The sequence below is a fragment of the Ptychodera flava genome, chromosome 3 (assembly GCF_041260155.1).
Source record: "Ptychodera flava strain L36383 chromosome 3, AS_Pfla_20210202, whole genome shotgun sequence".
NCBI lineage: Eukaryota > Metazoa > Hemichordata > Enteropneusta > Ptychoderidae > Ptychodera > Ptychodera flava.
Window position 1 is genome coordinate 41,340,125 of NC_091930.1, and position 6,000 is coordinate 41,346,124.

The window sequence follows — 6,000 nt, forward strand, 5'->3', positions numbered from 1 at the left end:
TCTTTTGATTCTTTTTACCTGTAGCCAAGTTCTCTGCATACTACTCTGGCCGTGTTTGAATCAAAACCATCTCCACACACAGTTCCCCATAACTCATCAACCAACACTTCAAGTCGTCCTTCGTATGTTAGTGTCGAGTTCACCAACCTCACCCGAGTTCCGTTATCAGTGGCAGCTTGCATTTAATGAGACAAAGAATTTTTTAGTTTTATTTATTTATTTATTTTTGTTTACGTATTTATTTATTTGGGTTTTTTATTTTTATCCATTATTTATTTATTTATTTGTTTATTGTTTATTGAGACGACAGCCAGGCGTTCAAGTTTAATAAATAATCTGACCACATATATAAATGCTTGAGCACTGTATGAGTTTATCAATTGGTATCAAGTGTTGATTGAGAATATACTAACATTCAAGATATCCGACATCTTTTATCTTTTTTATTACATGCCTCGATGTAAGTGAAATAAGTGCTTGATTTAAATAGGAAACATCCGGGGAGTTAGCAGGCAGTTGAACGATGTACTGACCGATTTCCATGGTTACCCTGTCCAGTGAAGCCCTTCCACGTATTCGACGTAAAAGTAGACGCTTAACGCTAGATGTAAAATATCCATGCGCGCAAATCTCTGTCATTTTCGTTAAAATCTGTTTAATGCTAGTCGATAATGATAAAATTGTTTGAAAATGCCCCGCATGTAACTAAATGTCATGTAGCATTAACTGTGAAGAGGCATGTAATAAAAATATTATTGCCTGAATACATAGGTTTACGTGCCCTTGCAGCAGGAGACAATTTGCCCTCCTAGTGTCGGGCAAATTGCCACCTGCTCTTGGGCACATAAACCCATGCATTCAGGCAATATATATAATATTTATCTCGTTAAAAACAAAACGTATTTTGATTAATGGGAAGGATATACTAACCGTTTTCAGCATGACAGTCGAAAAGACTGCTAGCAGAAGTAGGCCATCAAATACGTTGGTCATTTTCCATTTGTAATTCGAAGTGGGCAGAGCTACATCAGAAAACATTACAAAAAAAACAGTTGTAGTTGCCATACTTTTAAAAGTTTCAAAATGTTAAAAGTAACGTTGAGGTGGCTCTGGGAGTTCCACTTTAATAATGGGTGTAAAGTATGACTCCTCTTTGCTGAGTCATTTGTATCGCACTTTTCTGTGAACTGTTCCGAAACACACAGTCATAGTCAACGTACTCTCATTACTCGGGAGAGACGTCAATTGCTGCTTCTATATATGCTGAAGTTCTACTTGCTGGTTTTTACCCAGCTCATAAAGTTCGCAACAAGATCAATTGCCCCTAAAATGAAAGTATCTTGTCATACCGCGCCATCTTGCTAAGAAGTTTAAATATGATTTCCAAAGACAGTAGGGGCGGTACATTGAGAGCCCCGCAGAACAGTCTTGATTACCGAGACAAGGACGGGATACGAGAAGCTATTCCTAATGCGTTTACACTCGTACACAAAGCCTTGACAACAGTTCCTTACGTCCACCGAGCTAACTGGACTCTCCCTGCATACTATCAGTCAATTAAGGAATCGGCCGTATATGTGCTTAGTGTTTGCTGGACAAACGTGCGCAAACTATAGTTGCCGATGCCAAATTCATGATCACACGTTTCGAATCACAGACATTTGTAGGATTTAGCATGTCCTTATATGGTGAAACAGACTCCAATACAAAGAAAAGAATATTAGTTTTCCTATGTACTTCCTTCTTCCGCGTTCCAATCACCGCTTAGCTCAATGTTCCGCACGCCTTAAATTCAGTATTTTCCCGTAGTAAACAAGCAAACGCGAACACCTTCAGCCATGAGATTCACGAATAATTGCTACCATATATCATTCAGGAATGATCTTAAAAGTCATCAACGCCTTTTTTTCTTCAGTGACAAACAAGGAGCAAAGACCCGGAACCTCTGTCCGAGCGAATGAAGTAAAAAACAGGATGACGAAACCAGACATGACTATCTTCGTGTGATCATGGACCCTCGAGCCTGCAGACAAGGTTGTCTACTATGGTCGGTCCCGGAGACGCTGATTCCTTGCCAGAGGCGCCAAAATATTCCGTTATATATATGCCGTACGTTTGGAGGAGGTCAGACTTTCAAATAAGACACAGTGCACCAGCATCTAAACTAGTGAGACAGACTAGATATTTCAAAACAGTTTTATGGCGGATATAGAGATAATGTTGACAATTATGAAAACTTTGTAGAGCTTGCATAACAATGACTTTAAGTGATTCATTAACTCTTTGAGTGCCAAAGTCAATTTTTGTCACATTTAAAAATATAACAGAGACAATTTTTGTTCGGTCCAAATTTTTTTATCTGTTGATATGCTAATAAGGATGTCGCTCGTTCGAACGTGAATAGCGTGACGCGATGGTCGGCCAGATCCTATTAGCATATCGATAGATGTCAAAGTTCGCTGCTGGAGTGAAATCTTGAGTACTCCTTGGAAAATCGGCCGAATTACGTAAACGAGCCTGAAATTTTGTTCATAAAAGGAGTTAGGGAATAAGCAATAATCAGAGTTCAGGCAGGTATAGGTCATTTTATTGAATTACGCTCACTTTGGTTTATTTTGCTGTTCAAAGTTCCGATACATGTTGTGTCGTCGTAATAGACCCACTTTCGATGGCAGTTGGCCCGCAGCTATCCGTGGCGGGGTTGACCTTTGACCCGCATAGCGATCCCCGCTACCCCGCCAACAGATAGCTGCGTTTCCACAGCTACCTCGGTTCGTACCATGGGGCCAACTTCAGCGGCAAAGCAGTTCTGTCACTTACATCGTTTCTTTTATTATCAAACTCGGTATTGATTGGTCTTTTGACAACGAATGAAAACCAGAAGCCTGTTTGCCAATAACTCAAGACTCCAAAATCTTGTAAATAAGTTCGTCAAAACGTTAATTTGATTTGAGTTATCTGTCAAAGCATTTTGTCGATGAAACTTTTCACATTTCTTTGTCACAAACAAGCCTAAGGGACCGAGCACAATTAACGGCAGGGGGGCGGAAGAGAAAATGGGGGGCCACGAAAAAAAATTAGTGTTCTTGGGGTGGGCCATGAAAATTCCAGGGAAAGTAAGGGGTGGGCCACCAAAATTTTTTACACCATGACAGACAGAGAATATTTTTCAGCATTTTTGTTCCCTGTTGAAGCTGGAGTTCCTTGTTAAACTTCTTGTAGCATGATGAAATACCAAGTCTTAACCTCACAATGCAGTTGTTGTGTGTAAAATGAGGAATATTATTATTGAAAATTGACTTCATTTGTCAACAGTAATAATGGTTGGTAATGATACAGAGGCTCGGTTGAAACTGATTATTTCATCATGCTATAGGAATCCCTTATAGAACAGGAATGCCTGTCAGTACCATGTGAAATTAGCATTCACATGGCTAGTTGGCATGACTTAATGCATGTGCATAGGGAATAGGCAGTCAGGCAGTCCACATTCGTTTCAGAAGCACGTTGGTAACATGTGTATAGGCCGAAATATTTAAATGAGCGAGCCATTCACACACATGTGAATGAATGGTTATTCTGAATCCACTCACATGTATGTGAACCAATGGTTATTTTGAATGCACATATGAATGACAGGGTCATCCTGGCAGAAAAAGAGCACCATGAAAAGTACTGATTTGACACCCGATTTCACTTATTTTGATGTTGCCGTTATGAATTTGGTAAACATTGTTACATTTGCATGTTTGCAAGGTGTAAGCAAACATCAAATAAGTGAAATCAAATTCAAGTAAAATCAAGTACTTTTACACAGCCTCTTACGGTGAATTATAAGATACAATTGGTTGGATATGTAATTTAACCATATTTGGCCTAAAACTAAGACAGGCCAAACAGAGTTAAAAGCAACTCTGACTCACCTGAACACAGCAAACACAAGCAGACTCACCTTTCCAAACGTTCAAAATAAAAAGCACAAAACATATCTGTAAGTCTGATGACCAATTTAATAAATTTTTGGCTTTAACAAATTTCATAGACACAGTGAAAAGTGATTTAGTCAAAGATTAGTTTTTAAAAGAGTTCATTTAACTCTGGCCAAGTCTCGTCTTTCATGTCCTATTTGTTTTGAAATTTGACATTGAAGACTTCTTTACGTAAGTCATGATTATTCTTGCCAAATTTCTCTTGGGCCTTGGCTGACATGCACACTGAAATGAAACAGAAAGGAGAGAATGAACTTAGCAACATTTATTAAGACGACAACTTTACAATAAAGTTTCAGAACATGTGTGTGATTTGTTACATACACATAGAGGAATTTTTTACATACATCTTTGCGAGTGCAAAATTAATACATTGAAAATGTAACATATATGTCTAGAAATGTGCTTGTGTACGTTGTATTGACTTGACTAGTTGCCACAGCCACTATACCGATTAATTTATGTACATCTTTACAAAGTGAGGGCATCACAATTCATAATTTGAATCAATACAAGAAAGTATGTTAATACATGAGGCAAACAAGTTATTGAACTCAATAAAAATTACAGCTGCTGTCCCTTGAAAATTAAGACGTATCACATTTCTAAACATTTTTTCTGTCTTTCAATACAAGGCTTCTTACCTGGCAATATCATATTAACAATGGATTTTAAAAGTAACCATGTACAAAAGAAGTAAAAAATGCAAGTAAGACCGGGTGGTACAAACAATCATAAGTTTACATAGCCATGTTCATCCTACGATCTACCGGTAGTTTGGGTTTTTTTTAATATTTTCATTTCGCCTATTTTTTTATAGCAGTGTTTTTGCACTGAGTGAGACCATGGACGCAAACTAAGCTTAGGCGTTGTTCAAGCCCAGCTTTGTTTTGCGTTAATGGCCACACTGTACACCTCCCTCCGCCCTGTCCAGGTATACAGATACGTACTTTCTTTTCACCCCTAAAGCTCAGGTTAAAAATGTCGGGCCATATACAAAACCAAGCTTCCCAGGAAAACATCAATGTGCAGAGAAAAGCCTCTCTATAAGGCATACTAATTTCGTAATTGCCCTTTATAAATATGCATTTCAAATACTTACCGGATGAATGGAAAATTATCGTCCACGACGACTTGCCATCTCGGCCACTGCATCCAACACTGTCGCGGGGAAATACACTTTACCTTCATGCCAACTGAAACATTACCACCTAGACCTAACTCACTTGCTGTTTTGACTCAAAATGTGTCGTTACTGGGGGAAGAAATGACCGAGAAATCAGCCATAATTCGTGAGATTCAGCTTGTCTGAACAGCCATTACTTCAAAAAAAATCTGCGCAATCTCATTTGAGAGATGCAATGTGATATCCGACAACGATCGTGTGGGAACACAAAGCATTGGTCAAATTCGAAAGGTCAAGAATCGTGATCGTCGCAATTTTGACATTTCAAGTACGCGTAAACTGTTCCTTTAGATTTTTCCAATAAGCAAAAATTGACTTTATATGAAGAGATCAGTTAAAATACGGACGTCCAACACACTAAGTGAACCCTGTTGCAATTCTGATCAGCCTCGTTAAATCCAAGCGTACTCATTTACGGGACCCTTACGTTCATACCCTGTTGCGTCCCGTCCACTCTTCCAACACAACTCTTTCCAAAGTCACGACATCATACATCGTCAGAACCGCTAGTCCATCCGGCTCGACTTTTGAACGGTTTGGGGATGAACAGTACCTGTACTGCGTTTCCATTAAGTTTTATGTAAGTTGTAATCGCGAAAGTTTTACAATGGCAGATGCAGAACCGTCGCAAGTGTGTTCGTCGTTGTGTGATGATCTGACGTACATGTACATGACTGCACATCATAGCCAGTTGCTGACGGACGTACGCGAAAACATGGACCGTATGAGAAAAATTTAATGACAGATCCAACCATATTACGTCTGGAAATGTGAGTACCTTTCAATAGAATGCAGGTTCCGATCATATGGAATATTTAGCGGTGA

The 6,000-nt window shown here is 39.0% G+C and overlaps 1 long non-coding RNA gene across 1 annotated transcript; it reads right to left on the bottom strand.

Annotated features, from left to right (window-relative positions):
* Positions 1–3,986: 3,986 nt before the first annotated feature.
* LOC139130040 (uncharacterized) lies at positions 3,987–5,269 on the bottom strand. The gene is made up of 2 exons (XR_011551757.1): positions 5,092–5,269; positions 3,987–4,214 (listed from the first exon to the last, which is right to left on the bottom strand). It is a non-coding gene; the product is annotated as an uncharacterized lncRNA (long non-coding RNA).
* Positions 5,270–6,000: the final 731 nt, after the last annotated feature.